The sequence below is a fragment of the Chiroxiphia lanceolata genome, chromosome Z, assembly GCF_009829145.1.
Source record: "Chiroxiphia lanceolata isolate bChiLan1 chromosome Z, bChiLan1.pri, whole genome shotgun sequence".
Lineage (NCBI taxonomy): Eukaryota > Metazoa > Chordata > Aves > Passeriformes > Pipridae > Chiroxiphia > Chiroxiphia lanceolata.
This window is the reverse complement of record NC_045671.1, coordinates 6,509,378-6,536,691: the sequence shown is the minus strand read 5'-3', so window position 1 is coordinate 6,536,691 and position 27,314 is coordinate 6,509,378.

The following is a 27,314-nucleotide window of genomic DNA, read 5'->3' as shown; positions in this document are numbered from 1 at the left end:
GAATACGTGGCCTCTATCATTTCCTGTCTTTGATGCATAATTCTGCAGGAATGAAAACTAGAATACCATAAAGAAAGTGTGAGTCCTCGAATATAAATCCAGTGTCTAAAATTTACAGGTATGAGGTGCCCTCACCATCCATTATAGCCAAAGGACAGATATGGGTAATGCAGAGGGCAGTATTGCTGACTCATTCCCAAAGGCTATTTTAGGACGAGGTGAACTGCCCTTTTGGAGGTTCGTGTTTCTTTCTCTTGACTCTTAAGGAATCATAAATGGCTGGCTTAGACTTAGATGTCTAACTTTTAAAGGATCATGTAAGGTAACAAGAATCTCATCTAAAGAGGTTAAAATACTCACAGGCTCTAGAAGGGAGGGATCTCTTTTGTTCTTGCAGTGAAACTAGCACTTTGTCACTGATTTATTCTGCTCTGCCATGGAAGAGGTCACTGCAGACTTCCAGCTGGTTGTAATGTCTGGATTTAAAGGACAGCGATCTGAACTGTCTGCTGCAAAATGGCTTTTGCAAAGGTGAACTTGTGTTGTCAAAGGCCACACAAACAGTAGGAAAAGGACTGAATTTCCCAAAGACCCAAGCTTGGTAATGTGGTTCTGGCTTTACTTAAGACAGCTGTCGTCCCTTTTTTCCTTGTGATGTGTCGGTCCAGATTTTGGCATGCTTGTACAGAGAGCAGTGTGCCATACCACTGGATGCCCTGATGAAGTCAGCACAGGAAATTGTGCAAGGTTAAGGTAGGTAAGACTCTGCCTTGCTTCAAGGGTATATAACCAACTCCTTTTTGATAGTGACCATCCCTATATAGCTACCTGTACTCATAGAGGAAGATTACTGTCACCACCACATCTATCCCTTTGCCGCTGGAAGGAAAACCTTTATTTGTTTTATTTGTCCTCTCTTCTTTACTCCTCTTTTTTACATCGAGTTCAGAGCCTTGAACCTCACTTTACAAATTCTGGGAAGGCAAGCTGGTGACTATTAAACACCCTGAGCCAATTAGTGAAAAGACTTCATGCGAAAGAAGGAACTGTCCTCAGTGAAGACAGATTTCATACTACAAAGTGTTTATTGTATTGAAGACAGGAGATTTTTTTTTTATAAGCCACCACACCATGATTGCAGGAACAAATTCCTGAAATAAGAAAGAGCCATTGTATAAATCATAATACTTTCCACTCTGGGTGTCGAGTGCCCTTCTGCATTCCTTCTGCTGTTCTTAGAAACAACTCACACTGTCTTGATATAAAAGAGTCATTTAAAAAATTACAATTTTCTTATCAGAAGAGAGATTAGGAAAGACCCAGACCTAACTAACCCTGATGGCCACACTCCTTGAGGTGTTATTTGAATGAGCTATAATTCTTTTTTGAGAATATAGGAATAAATATGCTGAAAAATAGAGATTAGGAATTGCCATATAGAGATTTCCTACAGTGAAATGGTGAACAGAATAATCAATGCATATAAAAATATTCTGCTTCCTTGATCTAAGAATCAAATGCCTGTAGATGGGTTTTCCTCTCACTCATACTAGGGTAATTTATTGTGCTTCACAGAATGTAGAAGAAAACTTGGCCCTTAATCTGTGAAAGGAAGTTTTCAGGATGAGGAATTTGATTTGACTTCAAAGAATATGAATCAGTTCTTTCTGTTCTGTAGTCAATTATTCCCTTTCAATGCAACTCCCCTTGGGAATAAAGCTTTCTCTGATGAGGTTTAGCCTTATAGTCCATTGCAATCCCCCTGGATTCAGCCTTGCCTCTGAGATTTTTTCTTTTCTCTCTTCCTTCCTTTCTTTCTTCCTTTCTTTCTTTCTTCCTTTCCTCCTTTCTTTCTTTTTCTTTCTTTCTTTCTTTCTTTCTTTCTTTCTTTCTTTCTTTCTTTCTTTCTTTCTTTCTTTCTTTCTTTCTTTCTTTCTTTCTTTCTTTCTTTCTTTCTCTCTCTCTTTCTTTCTTTCTTTTTTTCTTTCTTTTTCTTTCTTCCTTCCTTCTTTTCTTTCTTCCTTCCTTCCTCTCTCTTTTTGACTTCCTTCTTTCTTTTTATTCACTCCTCTTTTTCATCTTTATATGTCTTTCTACCTTCCTTAAAACAAAGATTTTTCCAACAATTTATGCAAGATTTATTTAGACAGTCACTACTTAAATCAGAACTAAAATTCTTGTAAAAGAGTAATGATTAAATCTTTGAAGCTTAAATGAAGGAAATTACATTGTCCAGTGTGTCTAACGGGAGATTTATGCTGCAGATATTTAGGTTATATATGATTTATGATGTCATATAATCTTGAAAAAATAAAACTCCAGCAGGTTTCGTCTGGGTTCAAATATCTTTCTGCGTCCCAAAATAAAATAAAAACAAAGTTCTTTTAAATCATCATAAGTCAGTAATTCTAAATTAAACTAAATTATTTGAAGGACTACTAATGGTTTTTAATCTTGTTAGCATTTTAAAGTATTAAAACTGACATTTCAAAACAGAAAACTTGCATACCTAAAAGATATCTTCTTTGTGATGATATTGAAGGTAGTGATTGCTTTTGTTTGGTTTTTTTTTTAAATATTAGTATGGATTATTGTAATTTTTATAATGTGGACAAAACTACGGGGTTTTCGGAAAACGTACATTTGGAAATGAAACTTAACCATGAAGTTCAATCCTAGATTCAGACTTGAATGTTTTTTTGAAGGTCTGAATGTTTTTTGAAGGACTCAAAAAAAACTTGCTAATTACTGACCTTCCCCTCCCATACACTTCTCTGACCAGCTGTGACCCCATTAAGAAATTTGACTGGAAAGAGAACCATTTAGAAAAGTTTTGTCATAGTTGTAAACATAGTGTTTGTAGCTTAGTTAAATGGACACTGTAAATTTAGTTCAGGATTAATATGTAGGTTTAATACTTGCTATTTTCTGTAATTTAGCTATATCTACTCCATCTTTCTCTCAGCCATAAAATTTCAGAAATATGCTCTAGCGGAAATTAAACCAGGGCTATCAAAATGATCAGAACTTGTTAAGGAGATGTGATTTCTCTGTTTCAAAATGATGTATAAATGCGGCATGGGGCAGAAAAGTGGAAAAAATTGAATTATTTTTTCCTAGTTTTATGTATTTCTAAACTTTTTTAACCATACATTAAAAGTGTCATTTAACCTACTAGATCTGAAGTGTTAAATATCTCCGTATGATCTCTTAAATGCAAACAACGAAATATTCCAAAATTGTAATTGGAAATGAGGAAGTGAAATAGATTGTAAACCTGAACTTAAACTGATTTTTCAATTTCAGTGTCCCATTATGTGGAAACATAAAACACAACAACAACAAAAAAAAAGAGATCAGATTCTTCATTAAAAAATTGAGAACCAAATTACTCACTCTGGAATCACTATCTGTAAAGGGGGAGGGTTGCAGATAATTTGAGGGATTCATATGGGTAGCAGCTATGCCTCTCTTTTCCTTTTTTATAGGTGGAAGGGAAGGCTTGGTACTTGTTGTTATTGCTGTACAGCTTCATGATTTTGGAGAAAGGATGATCTGTGATCTAAGGTGGAATTTATCCAGACAAGGAAACATCTCTTTTTTAAATACTCAGCTTTTCTTTCATGTTTTCCCCTTTTAATGTTAAATGGGTTACAGGACTCGCAACCTACCCACCTTTTAAAACTATCCACGCTTCTTTCTGTTGTCTGAGATAACCAGCAGTGATTAGAATTGCTTGATATTTCAAGCAGAGGCGTGAGGTGGAAATGCTCCAGCTTATTGGTAAGAAAAGTAGGCAGCACTGGTCTCACTGGTAGCAGGAAGATGAGTGGTTTAGCATCAGACATTATATACTTGGAAGAAATAAAAAAAATCAGGAAAAATATAAATAAAAAAGAGTGCAAAGTTTTATTGTCAAGCGCGGCTGTCACTTCATGAAACCAGAGTCATATATAAGATATATGTGACATACTAATAGGAAGTAATTTACCCAAGGATGTTTTTGTGCCTTGAAGTGCCTTCAACATTTCTGCTTTGAAAACTTTGCAAGTGTATATGCATCAGAGCAGTTACCGAGGTGCTGAAGTTCCCAATTTGTGCACAATGTGACTTTTATAATGCTATTAAACTCATCTCATGGAAAGTGGTGTGCACAAAACAATGATACATGAGATCTCAAGGAGGCTGCTGAATGGGGGAGAAGACTGGAGTGTGGAGAAAGCTTTTATAAAGTCACTTTGAGAATGCATCTCTGCTCCAGAAACCTTCTGTTTATTCACATTGGAAATTGTCTCCTGCACTTCGGGTTGAGATTCATGCATGTGCTGGTTTTGTCTAGGGTAGACTTAATTTTATTCATAGTATCTACTATGAGGCTGTGTTTTGGATTTTTTGCTGAGACAATGGGGATAATATAGAGCTGTTGTCATTGTTGCTGGGCAGTGCTTGCACTGAGTCAAGCATTTTTCTGCTTCTTACCCCACCCAACCAGAGAGGGGTCTGGGGGTGCACAAGAAGATGGGAGGGGACACAGCTGAGACAACTGACCTCAAGTGACCACAGGGATATTACCTACCTCATGGCATCATTCTCAGCATACAAAGAAGTAGATAGGGGGGAGGAGGGGAAGTTTGGAGTAATGATGTTTGTCTTCCCAAGTCACCGTTACGCGTGATGGAGTCCTGCTTTCCTGGGGATGGCTGAGCACCTGCCAGCTGATGGGAAGTGTTGGATTAATTCCTTGCTTTGCTTTGCTTATGTGTTTGGCTTTTTCTTTACCTGTCTTCATCTCAACCCATGAGTCTTCTCACTTTTACTCTCTCCATTCCCTCCCCATCCCCACTACAAGGTAGGTTAGTAAGCAAGTGGCTGTGCGGGGCTTAGCTTCTGTCTGTATTTAAACCATGACAATGCTGCCTGCATTCCTCATGCCCTCTGTATAATAAATTGCATGCATCTGCTTTTTCTTGCTGAAGTAAATTCAGTATTGTACTCATCTATTTTTCTCTAGCATGGGACGGAGACAGCCCAAGATTCTCTCCTGTCCCATGAGGTCTAACTTGAAGTGATGGCCTCGGACGAGGACATAGGATTTGTAACTGTACTGGTCATGCAATCATCAATAAAATCTCACCATTTTCCAGCTGAAATGTAGCTCTTTTCTCTCTTACCCTTGCTCCTGCCTTGCCCACGTGCCCTGGTCTTTTCTCATCTGTCTCTTTTCTGCATCCTGACTGTAAATTCAGGAGAATTTTTGTCACCTGTGTGAGCAGGAGCAGACCCATGGTGCCCAATTTTGGATATGGGGTTTTCAAGGAGTTTGTTGGAACACAAGTAAACTCCAGAATTTTACAGCTGAAAATGCCCTCCATCCTCCTTGTTGTGTGCTGAGACAGTTCTGAACATTCTTTTTGCCCCATGGGAGGCAAACTGAGGGCACCAAATTAATTTTCTACTGAAAAGTGGTGGGACAATGATGGACCTGGAGAGAGAGATTTCCCTGTATGATAGGAAAATCTAAATCTCTGATTTTCCTTTTTCCATTCATAAAATAACAATAAAAAAACTCCTTTAGAACAAACAATAAACATGTTGCTTCGAAATGAAATTCCCTGGAGGAAAAAAAATTGAGCAAGGTGAAGGTCAGTCTAAATGTTTTGCTGTACTAAGTAAAACTATATATGACTTTTTTAATACACTAAACCAATGGTTTTTTTTAAAGTATTTTGAAATTTTAAAAGAAATATCCCATGCGGAAGGTTTTACCACAGTACACTTTGTCACCATCATTAAGTTTCATTTGTTTTCCTCTTCACATGAAATTTACTAGAAAATAAAATATTTTTAAGCATTTTGAAAGATATAATTTTCCTCACCAGGAAGGCATTCTGACAATTGCTTTGAACAATTTTAAATGGCAGGGATCTTGGCTCTGAAATGCTCCGCCCAATTTAAGGCATCTAAACTAGAAATGAGGGTTCTGTGGACTTCTGTTGTCACTGAAGGAAGAGAGAGAGAAAGAAACACCTCCAAAAAGTGATTGAAAACCTCCAGATCTGACTCTCCAGTCTCTGCTGTTCACACTGGCAGAAATTAAGCTGTAGTAATACAGGTTTCAGTTACAACACATGAATCCATCCGGTCTGGTAAGCCCATGGAACATATGTGAACTTGACAACTACCACTGTTTTGGGCAGCTGTTTGAAGACTAACAAAGGTTCAGCTGTGCAAGATCCCAGACTATTCTGTCAGTACGGTCCTTTTCCTCATGAAGACTTAGGTTTAGGCATAGACTTAAACATATTGGATGTATTCAGGCTTGGATTTGGTAGCTAGGAACGTGTAAAACCCAATACAGCTGGGTTTAGGTGTAGGAATATCTGTTTAATTAGGAAAAGTAATAGGCCTGGCTCTGTCCTCTTGCTCTGCTGGTCTTCAGAGCTGATGTAGCTCTGCAGCAAATAAATGGTCTCAAATCACAGCAAGGAGAAAGCAGTGGAAGAAGATAAGCCATGATAACTTAAGGCCTACTCCTGAGATGGTCCAATTAATGCATTTCTTTCTGTCCATGCCTCCTTCTTCCTAAAGACACAGCTTGAGTCTTTGGGGTATGAATGTGAAAATATCTGTATGTGAGTTTGTGCCCCTGTTTCTCTCTCCTCCCCTTCAATTTTTTTAAATGGTATTCAGGGAGAGTCATACTTTTATTTTTCAAATTACATTAAGGAATTTTATTAAATATAGGATTTGGGACTTGGCAAATCAACCAGCACATTGTGCTCCTATGGAGACAAAAGGTGACAGAACAGTTTAGCCAGCTGACATACAGGCAAAAGTAATGCTCCACGGTAAGAGGATTGCAGGCTCTATTGTTGGGCCCACAACAGGAACCAACTTATTGCAACATTAATTTCCCATCTCACATGGAAGTTATTTAAGGGAGAAGACTAACAAGCAAGCAGTGCCCACAGTTTAATCCTATTGTCACCCTGATGGATTTAGATTTGCTGCTGGGTTGTAGAGGTGGAATGAGGCTGCTTTGTTATTATTTCAACTGCATTTGGTGGGGGAAAAAAAACAACCCCAGGATTAGGAAAACATGGCTTCTGCTACCTTTAGATAGTCAGGAACTGCTGTTCTGTTAGTGTAGGTATAAGACAACTAAAATTATATCTTAGTGATGCAGGAATTCTTCACTCGGGAATGATAGAAATATTTTTAACTGTAATTAAGACTTGTGAAATGTCTCTTTTTTTGGCTACATCTGTTCTTATGACTTCATTTCTCATTCGCCTTTTTTTAATTTCTATAGCAGCAGTCACAGCAGAACACGGGGCCAAGTGTAGTAGTTAAGACGTGTTTTCTACTCTCTGCATCTTGGAAACATTTGTAGAAGTTCACCTATAGTTGTACATTTTTTCTGTAGGTCCAAGATGTGACATTACTTGGTTTCACAGTTATAGGCAACTACTTTACTGACCTGAAACAACAGCAGCAATCTCCAGTAGACTAGCCATTCAAATATTTAGTTCCCCAGATTTGGATGAGGTGTCAGAACCTCTAGTGATCCTTTTTAGCACAAAGATGTTTAACCTTACACTGAAAGAAAGGCAGTCACAACTGTGGATTATCAAGCACAGTGTACTTTAGGTTCAGTGTATCCAAATCTTCAGGTGATGTTGATGGTCATAATTCCACTGAAGTCAGAAAGTGTCATAGTGATTTACATAAATAAGACAACTAGACCAGCAGCCTTTATGGGATTGCTCCTTTTCAAGGTATTTGAAGTCAGGTTGAACAATAGAGGAGGAAATCAGGAGTTCTCATTGCTTGGGTTTAAACCACAAATCTAGGCCGTTTACAGGTACTCACCATTTCTTGTTCTTAGGACAAGACTAAACTTTGGAGGAAAGTTTTATTTGAAAACAAAACCCAAACCAAAACCCCACAAATCTTTTGGGATGAAAATTACCTCTTTTTTTTGTTTGTTTGTTTGTTTTTGTTTGTTTGGTTGTTTTTTGTTTGTTTTTTTGTTTTTTTGTTTGTTTGTTTGTTTTTGGTTGTTGTTGGTTTTGGTCTTTTTTGTTTTCTGGAAATGTTTATTTTTTTGTGGATTTTTTTTGGGGGGGGTGGGGGTTTGTTCGTTTGTTTGGTTTTTGTGGGGGTTTTTTTGTTTGTTTGGTTTTGGTTTTTTTGTTTGTTTGTTTGTTTGGTTTGGTTTTTTTGTTGTTGTTTTTTTTTTTTTCTGGAAATGCTTATTATTTTGTGGATTTTTTTGGGGGGGGGGGGGGTTTTTTCGTTTTTTTTTTTGGTTTTTTTTTTTTGTTTTGTTTTTTTTTTTGTTTTGTTGGTTTTTTTGGGGGAGGGGTTTTGTGTTTTTTTTGTTGTTTTTTTTTTCCAATTTGCTGAAACCCATCCTTGCAAGTGTACACCTCAACATTTTTATCTTAATTATGGTTCAGAAAAAGAAAATAGAAGATAAAACCACTCCCAACCATTTAAATTACCCATGAACAGTGTTTACTTATTTTTTAACCAGTTTTAACTGAAAATATATTTTTGTTTACAGGCAACTGGCCTAAAGCAGAACTTTTTTCCTTGAGGGTCATACAAATGATGTCTTCATCTCCTCTTTATTTGACTTCATCAGACTAGCATTCCAAATGGCTCTTCCTAATGTTCCTCCTCATATCACTTAATTATGCATATGTTTTTTTCTCATGTATGTGTATTATAATTTTTTTCTTCTCAATACTTTATTCCATACGGATGGAACATATTCAAGGCCCTGTCAGTCTGACAGTCTTTCTCAGTCTTCTTTAAAAATAGTCTCTTTAAATATGTCTTGATCCAGATCTCTACCTTATGCTCTTTGGAGCAAGGAACATATCAGACTTTTAAGCACAAAGAGTTCCTTTCTACAATTAGTAAACCATTTTCAAGCGTGGAAATCTGATACACAGTTCTCAAAAAAAGGTAAGAATATGCAAAATATCAGACAGTCCTCTTTGCATAATTCTGGTGCCAGCATAAAGGTTTTATACTCCCCAAATACCTTCCGTCAAATAGATTTGAGGCACGTCTATTGGAAGTGTCTGCTTGCACCATTTTAAGTCGTGTGTGGGGTCCCCAGTTTCCTCTCACAGCTTGTTCCTGAACTTTAGCAGTCATCATCTTCCAGCCCAACTCTAGAATCTTTGATCAGAAATTACTGCAGATCCCTGCTCAGTGGCTCATTTGCATTTAATATAACTACAGCTATTTAAAAATTATGAATTTGGGATTCATTTCACCTAATTTTAGTTAACTGCAGGGTAAGTGTCTACATATGAGTTGGTTTTCTGAGCTCCAGTTGCTAAAATTGTGGGACTCCACAGAGGGATTCCTCTGATTAAATGCCATGCCTACTTCAGGCAGAGTTTGATTACTCTCCAGAATACACTGGTTCTCCCTGGAAAAGGAGAACCCTGAGATCTGGGTTCACATTGCAAGACAGAAGGCATCTGGATGCTATCTGTCAGCCCAGCATGGATACCTTGGATCATCAGATGTCAGTGCATGCAAGAGAGTTGAGCCCTAACATCCAGAAGTTTCTGAGCTGTCTTGATTCCCTCAAGTCATCAAGGAGAGAGAGTTGGGAGGAATTTATTTTGGGAGGTGGGTTTAGCTCACTCTCCACTATACAGGAAAATTACACACCTAAATTTTAAGTCAGCTAAAGTGTTCTGCTGTGAAACTCACCCTTGGTTACACGCGGGGGATGAGGTCAACCTTTTAACAGCGCTTTTAAAGAAACACATCCTTTTGTCATACCTTGGAAGTGAATCTTAATCTTCTTTGGCTTGGAAGGTTGTTTCTGCCCTTGATTTGTAGAGGAGCCCAGGGTGGTTGCCTACTTACTTATTTCAATGCTTCTTTACCTGAGCAGTGGATAATAATCTCACAGGGATTTTATTATTTATTAGTAACGCTGATACAGCACTGATTATATACAGACATATTTAGTATCACATTATGTTAGATGCTGTAAAAATAAATCAAATGATACAATTTCTATTCCACAAAATTTGCAGCCTGAAAGAAAATATGCAACGAAAGTGTCCTAATAAAGATGTGAGGTTGGTGAGGATGAACAAAATTAATCACACAAAATCCATAGCCTATCAGAAGTAGCAATTATAAGTCATTACCTGATATTTTTCAGTGCTTTTACATGTTTAAATGAAAGTTTCTAGACAGGCTAATGCCTGTGTAAGTGAATCATATAGAGAATGAGTACTTGTAAGCAGACTTGCTATATTTGGTAGAATATATGGTTGTGTTATGCCAAAAAAAACCACCAAAAAACAGAAAAACCCCCAAACATATTTGCTTTGAAATGTTTGGAACAGAATTCCATTTATATTTAGTAAAATTAATTGTTATGGAAATTAATTTCTCCACATTTAATGTGCAACAGTTCAGCAATAAGACTGAACCTATTTTGATTATTTTTTTTTACATAAAATGTATTTTTTGCAGTGCTTATAGTAATTTGGTCTAGTAGATTTGATTGGAGAAAAAATATACCATGACAGGAGAAACAAATTAACTGCACAGGTGAGGAAATACATGTTGTACTAAAGCAAACAAGCCAAATGTACCCAGGAGTCCAGAGCAATTTAACACACAACCTTCTTTCTCTCTAGAACAGTGTCATACTGCCATGCACTAGGTACTATGGCACCCATGCTAGCAGTACAGTTACCCTAGACAACATCCACAGTTATCAGAGAACAGCAGTCTCATACTGAGAATTATTTTCAGCATGGTTGAATCTCAGCCCAAAGATCAGATGTTAAAAGGACTAGATTTTGTGCATCAGAAGCTGGTGTAGCTGATTTAATTGGACAATATATTGTAATTTACTAGTTTAGATGTATATACATGTACTCACCTATGCAGGACCATGACATAAAGCTACAACATAAGTAAACATTATAGACCCCAGCAGCTGTTTAAGAACAGGTTTGTACTAACATGCTGTCCTAACTGGTGTAGGATCATCTGCTCTGTACAAACTTCAGTTTGTATGTGGTAGTCCTTAAGTGAAGTATCCAGACAAATGAAAAATGTTTATGACTGATATGGGAACAAGGAAAGGCTGAGAAAATTAGGATTGTTCAACCTGGAATAGAAAAGGCATCAGAGTGACCTAATTGTGGCCTTCCAGTACCTAAAGGGACCCTACAAGAAAGATGAAGAGGAACTTTCCGCAAGGGCCTGTAGTAACAGAACAAGGAGGAAAGGCTTCAAACTGAAAGTGAAGAGGTTTAGTTTATATGGCAAGACAAAACTCTTTACTGTGGGGTTGGTGAGGTACCAGAAGAGGTTGCTCAAAGAAGGTATGGGTGTCCCATCTCTGGGAGTGCTCATGTGCGGGTTGGATGGGAGCTGGAGCAACCTGGTCTAGTGAAAGGTTGGAGTGGGAGGATCTTTAAGGTCCCTTCTAACCCAAGCCATTCTATAATTTTGTGATTCTATGATTCCATGTACAAAAGCACAGTCTTACTTTTCCAGTCAGGATTGCTGGGCAGGTTCTCTCTTCCTGCTGCGTAAAGATGCAGCTATTCCTCCTCCTGACTCTCTGTGCAAAGACAACTGCCAACAGAATACCCACTTGTCGAAACTAAATAACACTTTTTTCTTTTTACACCACCTTGTATTAGTACAACCAGACACTCTGAGTTCGTATGCCAACCCTGCTTTATGGAGCATAAAATAATAGGCAAAAAGGATTTATTACATTGATGTCCATTTTCTACAATTTGAGCTTCTCCAAATTGCTCATCCAAACAGGCTGAGGATATGATTGCTTGATCATATTATAGATGTCAGGGACATCCTATAGGTTCCTATAGCTGCACACTGACAGTGGAGTGAGGTCCTTAGAGCTACAGAGATGGAGGTGTCTACCTGTCCATGGGTAAGTCCCTCCTGAATTCCTATTCAATCTCTGTGCAGTATGTGATGGGTAATAAAGTCAATGACTGAAGAGGTTTATATTTGTTTAATTACCATCATTGAATAAATACATTGGTCAACTAAAGCTGCTTCAAGAGTAGTAGCTTTGATAAAAGCTACTGCTTTATAACTTTCCTGGTGTGAATTCCCCGGTATTTAATGAGAGCTGTTAGTAGGTTTTCATTTTCAGTGCTTCCTTCTTGTGTTTGGGCCAACAATTTCTTTAAATGTATAGAAAGTTGGTGGTTTTTGTTGCTTCTATCCCTCTGTATTTTTTTCTGAAATTGGTTAATGGATTCAAAATCTACTTGTGCAGAGATTAAAAATCTAACTTTTATGGGTTTTGACCAGAAGGACTTAATTTCCCTAGAAAATTGTTGAAAAATTTCTATTTTCAGCTATTTCTCTAAGTTGTCCACAAATATAAGAATAGTTTGAAGTCTACAAATCATGATATTATTTTCTTAACTTCTGTGTGATATGTATTCTTCTCTCCTGCCCCTAAGAGTATTGCCTTCTTTACTTATTAAAAATGAATCATTTAAATAGGAAAGAAGGGACTGGGTAGTATCTCAGTGTTGCCTATCATAATGGAAATCCTCTCTTCGTTGTTCTTTAGGTGTCATCATACTGTGTCTAATAAATAGTAGTGACAAACTGCAAACACTATGGAAAGTTGCATTGATTATAATATTAATTCAAGAGCAAACAAGACAGATTTTTTCCTTTAATTCAGGGGGAACAAAACGCAGCATAGAAATTGAACATAAACAGAGTTGGGATCTGCAATTCATTTTTCTTGTTTACTAGGAAATTGGGCCTAGTTAAGTTTCAAAAATGCTAATGAGGAAATAAATTAGGTAGCAATTTTCCAAGGCAATATCTCATTGGATTTGTATTTGTTTACTTTTATCTATATTTGTCCTTGTTAACCCCTTTTTCCCCAGCCACTGAATTTCATTCACTTTGGTTTTTTCCTCTTTTTGTGTTTGCGTATTTGTTTGGTACGATTGCATTTATACTTTTCCAAGAAATTAATATACACACTTCATAGAAAAGAAAGAGGACAGGAGAGGAAATAACATATTTTCAGGGTCCTGTACTCTGTTCTTGACTCACTGTCAACTGAATAACACGTCACTCATACTGGATTTCCAAGAAGCTCTTGACATTTCACTAGCTGTATTCACACTGAAGTTAATGGTAGTTCATTGAAGCCAGTGAGATCAGACTTAGGCCAGCAGTAATCACGTTTGAAAATTCCATCCTTAATCCCCAATAATTTCTATTGACCTTTGCGAGATGCTTCTCTGGAAGGAAACTTTGACTGTGATGAAACTTAAAAACAAGAGGCAAATTCAGATATTTTTTTTCTTAAGGCTAAACTATATACTCATAAATTTAAATATAACTCTCTCGCTAAGTATGTTTGGTTGTTTGTGGTTTGTTTTTTTTTTAATGAGAACTATATTCACCATAAAAAGAAAATGTTTAAGAGTAAATTATTTCGTTACATTAAGGGTATATGGCTCAGTGTAATGTCATTGCACTGTAATTCCCTTAAAGTTTTGCTCTTGGCAACATACTTAGCACATGGGTATCAGTCTGGGCAGAGAAAAGACAATGCACTTGCATCAGAAAATTCATCTGCAATGCAATTCCATTCCGTTCCACAGGATTGTCACCATTAAGAAGTCAATTTTCAAACCCCATATAGTGACTTTGAGAATGGCACTCTAGGACCTGCTGATATAAAACCTATCATTATCAGGTCAATCATTTCCCAAAGCAGTGACAGATATTCAACATTATTTTCAGAGATAAATGAATAGTCTTCATTGCAGCTCCTCTCCTTGTTGGCAATTTCAGTAAAGAGGCCAAGAGGTGAATAGCCTGCAGAACTGGTTCTCTTTTTTTCATGCCTGGGGTTGACTTTTTTAAGTTAAAGACCTTTTGGAGAAAGTTTGCCCTCTCATAGCCTTTTTTGCAAAAAGTGGCCATGTATGTGAATTTCGAGCAACCAGCAACACCCATTGCTAAAGGGCAGGAGCTAACCAGGGAAAGGTCATTCCAATTCACAAAGGGCTTTGATATTTCAGAATAGCTGACTTTGTTATGAACTGAAGGAGAACCTCACATTTCAAATTCTTTGTGTAAAAGAAAAAAATGTCATGGTCCTCAGGAAACCCACCAGAAGAGCCATCCTGAAGGTATGAATACTGGAAGCTCTTGGGAGGGTGGCTGTACAGAGGCTCCACAAGTTTTCTGTTTCTCTTATCCTGCACATTAAAATGGGAAATCACTTTTGATAAGTAGAGAGATGAGGAGGGGCCAAGGTATTTAGGAACTGAAGATCCAATAGCTTCCGAATTTTCTGTCTTCTCTTCTAAATAAAGAGTCACAGTGGGATCTCAGCAATCCCCACGGCCAACTAATAGAGAAAATAGACAGAGACACTGACCAAAGAAAAGACAATTTTTTTTAATGGAATCCAGTCTTAGATTCCAACATGACTCTGTCAAAATTCAACAGCTCTCATAAAATATTTATGTTTCATGAATCATCACCTCTTGAGGGAATATCATTCCTCAGGAAGTTTCCACTAAGCAATAACGAGGATGAAGCACTTCTAGAAGTTAGGGAGGGTTTTTTTGTTGTGTTTTTTTCCCCCCCAAAATGTATTGCTATTCTCTGCTAGATGCCTATACATAAACTTAAGGGCCACAGACCTAGCTTTAATAATACTGTCCATGCTTATTCATTCTTTAGTGTGCTTTTCACAATACCTTACTAACATATACTTGTATTAGAATATTCATTCAATGTCAAATATAAGGTAAATTCAGAAAATGTTTTTTTTCTTCTCTTCGGAACTGTGTGTCTCCCTTCAGAACGAGTGCGTCTCCCTTCAATCCTAGAGGTGTAACTGGGAATAGATAGAAAATTTTTTTAAAAATAAGACTTTGTAAAGGTTTCTTCAACAGTTGTAGAGCTCTAAGACATGGAAAGAATAAAAAAAATACACCTACATGAGAAAACATGGGGTTTAGTTTTTATTATATTACTGTTTAGATTGTTGCCTCTTGCATGTTCATCGTCCCACAAATCAAGTAGTTTTTTAAGTAGAGTTTTATTTCACTTTTTGTAAAGATTCATTCCTTTGGAATGAGCAGGTTAACATGAGTTTCACATGTAATCTAGATCCACTGCTTGTCTGAAACCTCCCGTGGGGGCCTCTTTGTATCTGTCATATTCCTCTGACAAAGGCCAGATAGTCACGAGTTGAGGATGACCCTTTTTTATCCTCTTCTGAGGTTTTCCTCTACCAACCCATGCTTCCTGCCTTCCTTTCCGTGTTCTCTAAATGCTTGCATCAAGACCTCATTCCCCAAAAGAAGATGCCTGTTTCCTGCTAAGCACCTCTCTAACAAGCCTCGTTCTAAATAAACATCATCCATCACATAACTGTGTGATTTATACCTTTCATCTAGGAAGGTGTGCTGATCCAGGCACCAAATGTAGACTAAGCTCCCTTAGGGAATGAATTCATCCTTATGAAGCTTCCTCTTCAAACTCCATTTTTCATTAGAATGAGCGTTTCCTTTTTTCTCCTTCATTTTCTCCCACATTTTACTGTCTCCCCTCTTCCTCCCATGCATCAAGTAGTTTTACATTACTCTTCCTACATTAAAAAAAAAAAAATGCTTTATTACAGGCAACCTTTCAATTAAATTTCTAAGTAAAATGACTGTATTAGGCAAAAGTTTGTGTAGTAGCCAATAAAATGTCAGATAATATCGAACACAAGCTTGGACTAACCTTGCAACCCAATAAGTTATTATGTGCAAATGTTACAACTTTATTTTGAAGAGAATGCACATGTATGATGAAGCCATTTTATGACTAAGCTGAGTGATTGATTACAGCATTCTGATCCATCCCGACAAGATAAACTCAGATAAAAGAATCTGATGATATTTAAGACTTGACAATTTATTATCCAAAGACTCCTGCAAAAATGATTTTATAATTCCCTTCATTTAAGTGGGTTTTTTTGAAAGTAATAAAACATGTTTTTCAGAGTAACTGACTGTGATCAGAAGAAACTCTTTTTGCTTGCTAGTGGTAAATTCCACTAAGAAATAAAGATGAGATGAGACAAAACAAACATTGCTGTTCATCCTGGCTGCTTCTTGAAGCCGTTTTATGAAAGCTAGTCAAATGGGAACTTGTTTTTCTGTTAAAATTTTAAGTTTTTTATTATGTTTAAAATCTTGTTATGTGCTAAAGGGAAATACAGTGAATACGTGAAGTCAAGAATTCATTATTAATAAAATTGAAATCATAATGGTAAAACCAGACAGTTTAGATTTATTTATTACAGAAAAGGAAAATAAAGGATATTTTTTAACAAGAAAAAAGTCTCAGTGATACGGCAAATCAGATATAGTTGTTACACACACAGTAGTACACACCCCTTTTCACAAGCATTATGATCCCCCTTCCACTGTCACTCTGGATCCTACACCGCCCATCTTCCTCAAGCAAAGGAACATTGGACCAGGTTATTCACTATTCCAAGATCACAAATGGGAAAAATACGATGTTAATTTTTTCTTCATTATTCGTCCTTTTTGAGGGAATTGGCATAGACTGTTTTTGTATTTTTTAACATCCTTATACATCTTGCTCTTTTTTCTTTATATTTATATCTTTATATTACATCCCAGTTTACTATACATAGTATGTTTTCTCTATGTTAGATATTTGGTCTTTGATGTCTTTGTTGTCCTTAAACTTGATTTCAGTCAGCTCCAAGTTTCATTTCTTTCACCACTGGTGACCTGTTTATAGCTTCAAGCCCAGAACTAGACTGTATAGCAGGGTCCATTTCTCCTAATTTAACCTAGTAAAGTCAGACCCAGTCTTTGAGGAGAATGAGAGAGCACTTCCAAATGTTTGACAAATAATGGTATGAACAGCTCATCAACCCCCTGTTCTTTCATTGTGGGAATATGGATCCCAGATAATTATGAACACATGAGAGGACTTTCTGGAAACCAGCTTATATAATCTTTCCCCATTATCTTCAATACTGCCAAGTCTCTTTCATTACTCTCAGATTTAACAATTTCAATTTATTTGAAGGAAAAGCAAACCCACCAAACCAAAGAAATTTTCTGGAAAGTTCCTGTTGACTTCTTTGAGAACTGGCCATTCTGTATTTACTGATGTATTCAGCCCTTCTGGATTTCAGACTAATATTTTCCTAAACTCATTTTGGTGATGTAGAAAACAATCTATTTTCGTGATATGGCTACAGGAGTAAGACAAATTTCTACTACTGGGACCTTTTCCTTATATGAGTCTTAGTCCTGTTTAGCCTCAATAATCCAATGAAACATATTGCTCCAGAAACAATTAGAGGCAGAAGATTCTGTGTCCCTGCTCCAACTCATTTTCTCTCTTTAACCTTGGGCAAGATTTTTAATTATTATTTCCTTCCATCTCTAATATATAAAATGGGGAAACTGTTGTAGCCTGATATCAAAGGTAGCAAATATCAAGATTCTGGAACTGTCTAACTACCATATGAATAATACTCTGAATATATTCCCTACACATATAAATAATCATAATAAATGTCATAATAGGTAATAATGCATTTGCTTGCTCTGCCTATTCTTTCAAATGGAGTACAACCAGAAGAACAGCAATAGTTGGTATGAGTAATCAACCATCACAACAATGAAAGTTTCAGCTGAAAATAAGTACCAGATGTTGAGTGAAGAATAGTGTAATAAATAACCTAGAGGTGTGAAAAAGAGGCACATTCCATTTCATCAACAATTTCTGAGATGATGAAGTTATTTTTTTCTTAACTGTATAAAATACACCAAAAATGTTTATTAGGAGAAATATTATTTAATCTCAAAAGTTTTTCCTTTAAGAAAATAATGAGGTTCCTCCATTAAAATCTTGTCTATACATTAGCATCTAAGATAAAATATTATTGCAATATAAAAATCATATTACAACAAGTTTTTGTTCCACCAATACTGGAAAGGGACATTACAATGTCATGAGAATTCTTCCTATGTTACTTTAAATTGAACTGTAAATTAAATCAACCTTTTTTCCTAAAGCTTCATTTTAAGCAACTTGTCTACCCCAATATAGGAAGGGCATGGATGTGATGGAGTGGGTCCAGAGGAGGCCACAAAGATGTGGTGGTGCACCTCTGCTATGAGGAAAGGCTGAGGGAATTGGGATTGTGTAGCCTGGAGAAGGTTGGAGTGAGAGGTTGTAACAACCTTTCAGTACTTAGAAGTATTTATAATAAAGATGGGGACAGATTTATTAGTGGATCCGATAGCAACAGGACATGGAGTCATGGTTTTAAAATAAGAAGGTAGCTTTAGTTAGATATACGGAAGAAGTTTTTTACTATGAGTGGTAAAACACTGGCGCAGGTTTCCCAAAGATGTGGTGGATGCCCCACGTATGAAAACATTTTAGATGGACTTGGCTGGACTTGGCTTTGAGCAAACTGATCCAATTGAAGATGTCCCCGTTCACTGCAGGGTTTTGGATTAGATGACCTTTAAAGGTCCCTCCCAACCCAAATTATACTATGATTCTATATTTATGACAGATACAGTCATAAAACATACTAAATATATCCTGTTTCTGTCAGCTACAGAAGATAAGAATGTTCTTTATCTGATATTACTGCGTGTAAATGACATGTCTCAGTTAGAGGCTCTGTCACCCATGATTACTCACTCTCTGGACATCCCGAGACCATCATTCAGCAATTCACACAACACCCTCTGGAGAGGGTCACATCTCTCTCCATGTTTACTTTAGGTGGAGATTACACAATCTTGTTTCTTAATTTAAAACCTTTTTTTAGACTTTAAGCTTTCATAAGAAGAATATGAGAACCTTTTCTTGTGTTTTAAAGATTTCCAGTGATTCATTTTGGTTTTGTATCGGTATGGATGGTCGCCTGTTTAGTTCCAGAGAGGGTCATCCTGTAACTTCTGGGTTACCTGAAAGTTAGCAAGACTATACTAACATTCATTAAATAGACATGCCTTTGGAATTATTTTTCAGGATAGTTTAATTAGTTGCTAGTGAAGATTTATTCTTCTGCCCATTGAGGAGATCTGAGTATAACTAAGGATTTTGTAAGCTTGGGCAAAACAAGCAAGTACTCTTACTATCCTGCACAGTTTCTAATAGTTTTAAACAAATTCCTATATATTACATCTTTAAAGTTCAAATATATAATTGCATTTCATTAGCACATGGAAATGCACAACTGTTTTGCCACATCTGCAGTTTATTTTGAGACAAATCATTCTCACAATCCCAGTTCACTTAATCTCTGTCTCTACCATTGTGAATGAAGCTCAATATTAAAGTTTTAGATTCTTGTGAAGGCAATTGTTATCCTCAGTTCATTTCATCCTGAAGCAGCTGTACCTTAAAGGAATACACCTCCCACTGCCCTGTCTTTGCCCTGATCTGATGGATGTGCATTGCTCATTAGGCTGAAAGATGTGCAGCCATTTCCTTTGCAGGCTGTTTCTGGATTTTGGTGTGTGGGGCCACTGAATGCTGCCAAGATTGGGGTGGTTTTGTGCAGGTCAAGAGCTTCTGCAGTGTCCCACCAGCTGGGCACTGACTGCCTTGGGAACAGTTGTGCAGAAAAGATTTGGGGGCCCCTGGTAGACACTATGATGAACATGTGCCTGTAATGCATCCTTACAGAGATGATTGGCAACCACACACTGGGATGCGTTAGCAAGCCCATTGGCAGCAGGTTGAAAGAATTTATTATTATATTCCATTCAATACCACTGAAACCAAACCTGGAGTATTACATGTGCCTTATATGAGGGAGATACTCAAGCTTGTCCAACAGATAGTTATAAGGTACAGCTGTCTGTTGGAGGTATAGGTGCCCAACCACGAGAAATGGAGAAACTGAGAGAGCTGGTTTTATTCAATTTTAAGAAAAGCAGAATAAGTAAATACCATTAAATACACATTAGATAGTTAAAAACGTGATGGAGCCAGTCTGGTTTTGGAGGTAGACATGGAAAGGAAAAGATGTAGTGGACACAGGTTACAGAGACTGAAATTCTGATTAGAAATTAAGGGAAGAAAATCTCACAATCCATTCGTGATGATACTCAACAAATATGTGAAGCTGGAGTTCACAAATCAAATTATCTGGCTGCATGGGTACTGATGCAAAGGTCTAATTGTATATGCTTTACTGAAAACCATAATAACCATGAAAATAACCATAAACTCTTATGGTTGAAATCTGTCCATAACAAAATAAAATTAAAGTGTTGGCCAAATAAATAATACATTAAAAAAAACCAAACAAAAAACAAACAAACTTTTCCTCTGAAGAAACCCAAACCAAACCCAACAAACTTACCTCTCAGGAAGATTCAAAATATTACGTAAAATAAATAAAAAACAAACTCTGTGAATTACAGTTTAATCCTTTCATGAGCTAATTTCTAAATAGACTACTTGAGCCTTTAAAAAAACCCTAGAAAACTCAAGTGACAAAAAAGGACTTCGAAGGCAAATATTTAGTGAAATATCTGAATGATGTGAAAATAAACAAACGCTAAAGTTTCTCACTTCATTAGGAGCAACACCAGGGAGACAGTTTGTGTTGTCTGGGATCATGTTGTCATTTGTTATCCAACATTTCAGTTTTTCTCAAATGTCTAGTTTTACAGAAGTACAGGACAAGTCTCTCAACTATTTCATAGCCATGCAGTCTGTAAAGGATGTTTCAACTAAACATTTCTCTCTCAAGACAAACTGTAGAAGAAGAAAGGACCAAATCAGAAGGCAATTTCTTTTTAAATTTTTGACTATGGAAAGGAGGAACCTTATGGGGTCACACTTAGGAAAGAACACAAAGGGGTTGTGCTTTTTCTCAGAATTGTGTGACTTCTGTCAGGTGACTTTGAGTTGTTTCTTCACCTTTTGTGGGCAGTGTGTTCAGTGGGACTGCTGGACGTCTTGATTATCAAGACCTGCTGCTTGTATAGTATTTGTTGACATGGATGTGCACTCCAGTAGTTCAAAATTGCTCTGACATATGTGCACATATTCATGATAACAACCTGTATCTGGTAAAATAGTGTAAAGTGTGGTAAGTGAGAAACATCTCCCTTCAGTGACCAGTATTCACTAGGTTTCACTCTCCAGTTTCCATTTAAGAGTAGTGACACACCCTAATAGTCTCATCTGACCTCTTATTATGTCATTATAACTCTCCCCTACTCCCCTCTGGAGTGTGACTTTGTGGCAAAGTTTTATGCAGGAAGGACAATAGATCTCAACAGCCAAGCCCTTCTTATCTTTTCAACTGTTCTTCCGTGTAATAACACAGAACCAAAAGAAGTTTCGGGAGTACATACTAAAAAAGTCTGTTCCTAAGAAATGCAGAGCACCCACTTACATGAACAGATGTGAAGGTCAGTGCCTTCTATTATGCTCTGGATTTTATACGCAGCTGAGGTGGTAACTAATATTTACTCTATTCATATATCACAGCCTAGAAAACCTGAAAGACTCAAACTGGCAAGTGATCTTTGACCTCATGCAAAACCTCAAGCCTATCCATTTAAATTATGCTTTTTCCTGGGATGAGGACTACCTTTTTAACAGTTTCAGGGGATGTCGTAGGTCTCTTGGAGAATCAGGCTCTCCTTTGTGTTGCTGGCATCTGCTTTACCTTCCTCCTAGGTCCCAAAAAGTCCACAGCTGCACTTCCCCTGCTACTGTATGTACTCACAGCCAGGAAAGTTGTTTTAAGATGTAGTTTCCTGGCTCTCAGTTCTTTCAGAACCATATTGGACATTCCTAATCTGATGTGCAGAATCCCTTGGCGCCTCTCAGATTCTCGTTAGGAAAGAGTGAACCTGTCATATAGCTTCATGGACATTCACCACATCCATACTTCAACTAATATTGTCTTCCCTGTGAATGGTACCACTTCATCATGGCTGTCTGAAGATAGAACTTTTCACTTCCCAGGGAAGCAGTTAGAAAGACAGGCTCTTAGTCTTTTCTGGCCTGGAAGGAGAAGGACTAACAAATGCTACATTTACTAGGAATATGAGACAGAATTTCTTCAAGGCAATAAAGGCATTTAACATGCTCATCTGTCACTAGAATTTGACTGTCAGTAGAATTTGACTGTCACAACAGGGGCAAATTTTTAAGTCTAGGGACTGTAGGAAAGCCCTGGCTGTGGAGAGTTTTAATAAATGTCCCAGACTGGGTAAAGAAAGATGTGCCATGTTATTTGTTCTGATCAAAACAAAAAAAAAAGAATACAATTCTAATTTTACCAAGTAGGCCACATGGCACACTGGGAAAGGGAAATGTAAGCCAAAAGGAGGGAACAAATAGATCCAAAGCATTTGGGTGTCCTGTGGCAAAGAGCACAGAAGGAAAAATGAATGTCTCCAAGAACATGTCATTACAGAAATACTTTCCACAGCAGTTGTGAGCATCCATAATACGAAGAAATACAGTGACTAGAAGTCATGAGGATTAATGAATGGGTAAGCATCTTTGTCCAAACCTATCACCTTCAACTCCTTTTATAATTAAATGAAAGTGAGAGCTGTATATGCAAAGGGTGATTCATTTAGTCCCAAAACAGGTAGTTGAGGTAGGTCAGCTGGGTTATCAGCTGGACATGCCACCTTTTATTCAATGACTGTGAGAGACTAAATTGACCTGTACATCTAAGTTCAGGTGCCTAAATATAAGGATAAAAATCACACCAATGTGACTTTCACAATAACACCAGTCATTTAATTTAATGATGGAGTGAAACAGTCTAAGAGTGTAGTAGAACAACCATAATGTTGGTCATTTCATGAAATATCTGAAAATTTCAGTTATTTCATGAAATGACTGCTTTCACCATCTGACTGTACCATACAGCTAGGATTAGAAATGAACAAGCTACAACCATGTTTCTAGTTACTGCATTTGTATCTGAGCACAGTTGTTCTCTCACTGTGGCTAAATCCTTATGTAGGTTCTTATCAGGAAATTTTGCTATTGCAGTTCCTCTTAGCAGATAACAATTTTTGCTGTTCTGTTCTTTTTTTCCCCTATTGTTACCAAAATAATAACGTTTATAAACATCACTTTAAAAACATACCATGCTAGGAATGGCTGTGCTGCAATATATCATTCTGAACTCTACCGTATTCATTTATGATGAAGCATTTTATATTAATGTTTCCATTGCTTATCACAGACACTGGCATTATAAGTGCTTAAGTCAACTCAGCTTGGTTATTTGTTAGGATGGGTTTCACTGCCATTTCCTTCAGTAAAATCCTCCCTGTTCCCATTCAGTGGAACTGGTTTATTCCTGCCAATCACTGCTCCTTGACTGTCTTTACCTCAGTCCATCAACACTAAATAAATTAATAATACAATGGATTTCTGGTAATTATTAATTATGTCTTTCAGACATGCCATTTCTTAGGATTATGTGCACAGACTAAAAAACCAGAAAATTTAGAGCAATTGGAAAACAATCTAACATCTGAACATCCAGTCACGTGAAATTTCAGGTGTTGGAAACCTTGACCCTTGAATTCCAAGTCCAACATTTCTGGGCTATTCTGACTCTTGTTATTCAATACAATTTCCTGAAATAAACCTTCTGTTTAAGGCCTTGACCTTTCCTGATGAATATTAACTAGTCCAAGGCAGTGTTCATAAGAAGCTGTGCTTCCTTTTCTTCCTTGGCAACTTCCCTGTGCATCAGTTGTTATATTTGTGTAGTGAACAGCTCTACTGGCATCGGTGATAGGATTTTTTTTTTTAATCTGATTTGATCTGTAGGCTGCCTTCCTTAGTGTACTAAATATACATTTTATTCGTAGGTTTCTCTTATTGAGTGCCTCCCAGCAGAGAAGATTTTACATGAGATCCTCTCTGTTATAACCAGAAACTCTTGTGCTGAATTCGGTGGAGCTGGGCTACTTCATAGCAGCTCATGGTTTGCCCACATGCTATTACCTTTTCACCTAGTAAACTCATGTACATAACTGGGACTAATTCTGTATTTGGTGGTTATTTCAATGTATGGACCCTAAAATGCTTAACAGGTTGCAACTTAGAAGTATTCTAGAGAAAAGAAAAAAGGTTTTGAGAATGCATTTGTAGTTATTAGAAGGGGGACAGAGAAAGATCAAGATCAGAGAATTCTTGGGCAAGTCCTGTCTGAAGATAATGTGATGTTCTTTAGCCTTTAATTGGCTTCTTGTCAGGGGAAGGAAAAAAAAATTAGTCCAGCTAAGGTGTGAGAACTTGAATTTGAAAGCGGACAAACAGAATTTCACTAAATAAGGGGGTCAAATGGAGTTTCACCTTGAGGTTTCATGTAGAAGGAACTGAGTCCTGAATTTTTTAGGATTATCTTTAAACAATTTTTTTTTAAAAGCTATATATATATGTCTTTATGGACTTGCTTCTCCTTCTTCTCTTTTATTACAATTTTTGTCTGCACATTGAAGAATTGTGCTAAAAATTCTACTTTGTCTGGACAGGTGTTAACAAAATTCCAATGCTATTGTATTCCATGATATGTCCTATTATGAGGAAAAACTAACTAACAAAATGCATGCATTTTTTGATAGCTAATCCTAACAAATAGACAGATCTGTGTAACTAATTGATTTTTCACTTGGCTGGTAGACCCAAAAAGGTCTTTCTTTTTGTCTCAAAAAAACCAACCAACCAACAAATCAACCAAAAAATAAAACCAAAACCAGCAAAAAACCTTGTAAATAAACAAAAGACCAGTTTGGTTTGTTTCCATATCTCCTAACTTGCTTGAAACGACCAAAGAAGCTTTTTAGAAAATGAAAGTTTTATTTCGATTTGAAAATACAGAAGGGAAAAAAAGTGTGACTTCGCCCATTCTGGAAACAGGAAATTATTTTCCTTCATGATGATTCAGTGTGTAAATGGTTCTTGTACTGCAGCATTTCAGACCATGCGTTGACATTCCATCCTGTCCCCAAGGTCCTGCCTGGTAGTGCTGGGGCTGTGACTGGTACTGGTTACTCTCTCTGAACCTGACCCGTCCCCCTACACCCATAAGCTCAGCCCAGCCCTGTCACCATGGACCAGACAGGTCATGATGAAAAGCAAAAATAGTTGTTGTGTGATTTAATAGGATAATAAAGCCACAGAATAGTTTGAGTTGGAATGGACCTTTTAGAGGCCACCTAGTTCAATCCCCTTCCAGTGAGCAGGGAAAACTGCAACTAGATCAGGTTGCTTTGATGGTAAATATTGGGTTAACTTATTGTGATATGGCAAAGTGACCAAATTCAGCTTCAGAAAGCATCTAGATATGTGTATGATATTAATATAGAATTATGTCTGTAAGATAGCATTATACCAATACTATGTGATTAAAATTAAGAAGGTGCTTAAGATCCTTACCGGGTAAAGAATTTTAGGGGGAAAAAAAATTGTAAAAGTTCAAAATATCTAGCTATATAGTTTACTAGTAATGAGCACAATCTGATAGAAAGTCATATTGAAAATTCAGCAAAAGGTGTTTCTGGTATATCAAGAAGCATGGTAGTTTTCTATTTCATGGAGAAAGAAGTATTAAAAGAGCAAATAAAACACCTTTGCTCTTGGTGTGTACTTTCAGAGTACAGAAAGAGCTACTAGTTCATAGGGCATGTGTCATTACTTGTCAAGATCAACAGTAATTGGTTTAATTTTATCCAAGAAAAATACTTTGCAAAAGTAATTGGAAATCTGGGGAGGTAACTGAAAGGGCAGAAAATGAGTATAATTTTGATTTTTGAAAAGAAGAAAAGAAAAAGAATGACTGTGGTAGTTATCACTTCCTAGGCCCAGTGGAAAACTGCACTGAAATAATGGATAAAGTACTACAAAATAATAATTAGGGAACTTCTGGATAATTTTATGAGCAAAATTAGCACATGAGTTTATCAAATTAAAATGCTTGAGACTCATACCTTGAATCTTCACTGCATCACACCTAATAAAGACTTCAGCATTTACACAGTGACAGAGAAAAACAGATTTGTCCCACTAGGAAATCAAGAATTCTCCCTGAAATGCCTACAGAGCTATCCACAGAAGGTGTTCTGAACTTGTGGGAAGAACCTACATCAAAACCCCTCTGCTATGTATTTTGAAAAAGCTGTTGAGACATGCATTTTTTGAAACAGAAAAATGTGTCACAATTTCTGAGTTTTCATTGTTCAAATGTTAAAGAACAATTTATTTCATCCCTGGTGTGAAAAGAGAGACCTTCTGAAGTCCTGAAAATGACCAGGAGATGGTAAGAATATTTCTTAGACTTTTAATTTTTGCTGGTTTTGCCCTCACTGATAAACAGATCTGGAGTGTATCCTTTTTTGTGGACACTGTCATAGCTCTGGTAAAAATCTTGCATGCTACTGCAATAAAGAATGAGTAATGTTGCATGGATCTGACTGCACAGCAGCTAGATTTTGGAAAGACTCTTGCTACCTGTCTTATCTGGGAATGTCATGGGTCAGCTTGAGTCTTTTCTCGAGGGTGCAAAACTCATGCTGCTAAAAATGACACATAAACAATAAGTCCTTCCCCACCCCACCTCCAAATAAAAAGTATCTAAACCATAGCCAAGAGATATAAAACTATCACAGCTCTTCCATCTTAGAAGAGGGTACTAAATTATTTGGGTTGTCATGAGGCATGCTGGGCTAAAATGAGACCTTCATAAAGAAAACACAATTTTCACTTAAATACCACATTAAACCTCAAGAATTGAAAAGGCTCACAGATATGAAAGAAGTCATACTTATTCACACAAACTTCTCAGCTGAGTAATCTCTACTGAGGTTTATAAAACATTTCTCAGGAGTAAGTGCTACTTACTGAAGTAAAAGTTGTTGGGACCAGGCCTTCCCTTTCTCCACCCTGTTCTGAACTACATAAACGATATCGTTATTAATAAAAATCTTACCAGTGGGGAAACTGAGACATCAAGATTTGATTTATTAAATGTCATAGAATAAATCTTGATATCAGAAGCTAGATGAAATGATTTCCAGACTTTTCTTTTACATAAAAGTAACATTTTCCGTCAAAGAAATTCACGCGTATGTAAAGATTCTTAGAAATACAGTAATAAGTAAGCAAATAAATAACTATATGCATAGATATATCAGATCTTGGGATTTCTGAAGTAGAAA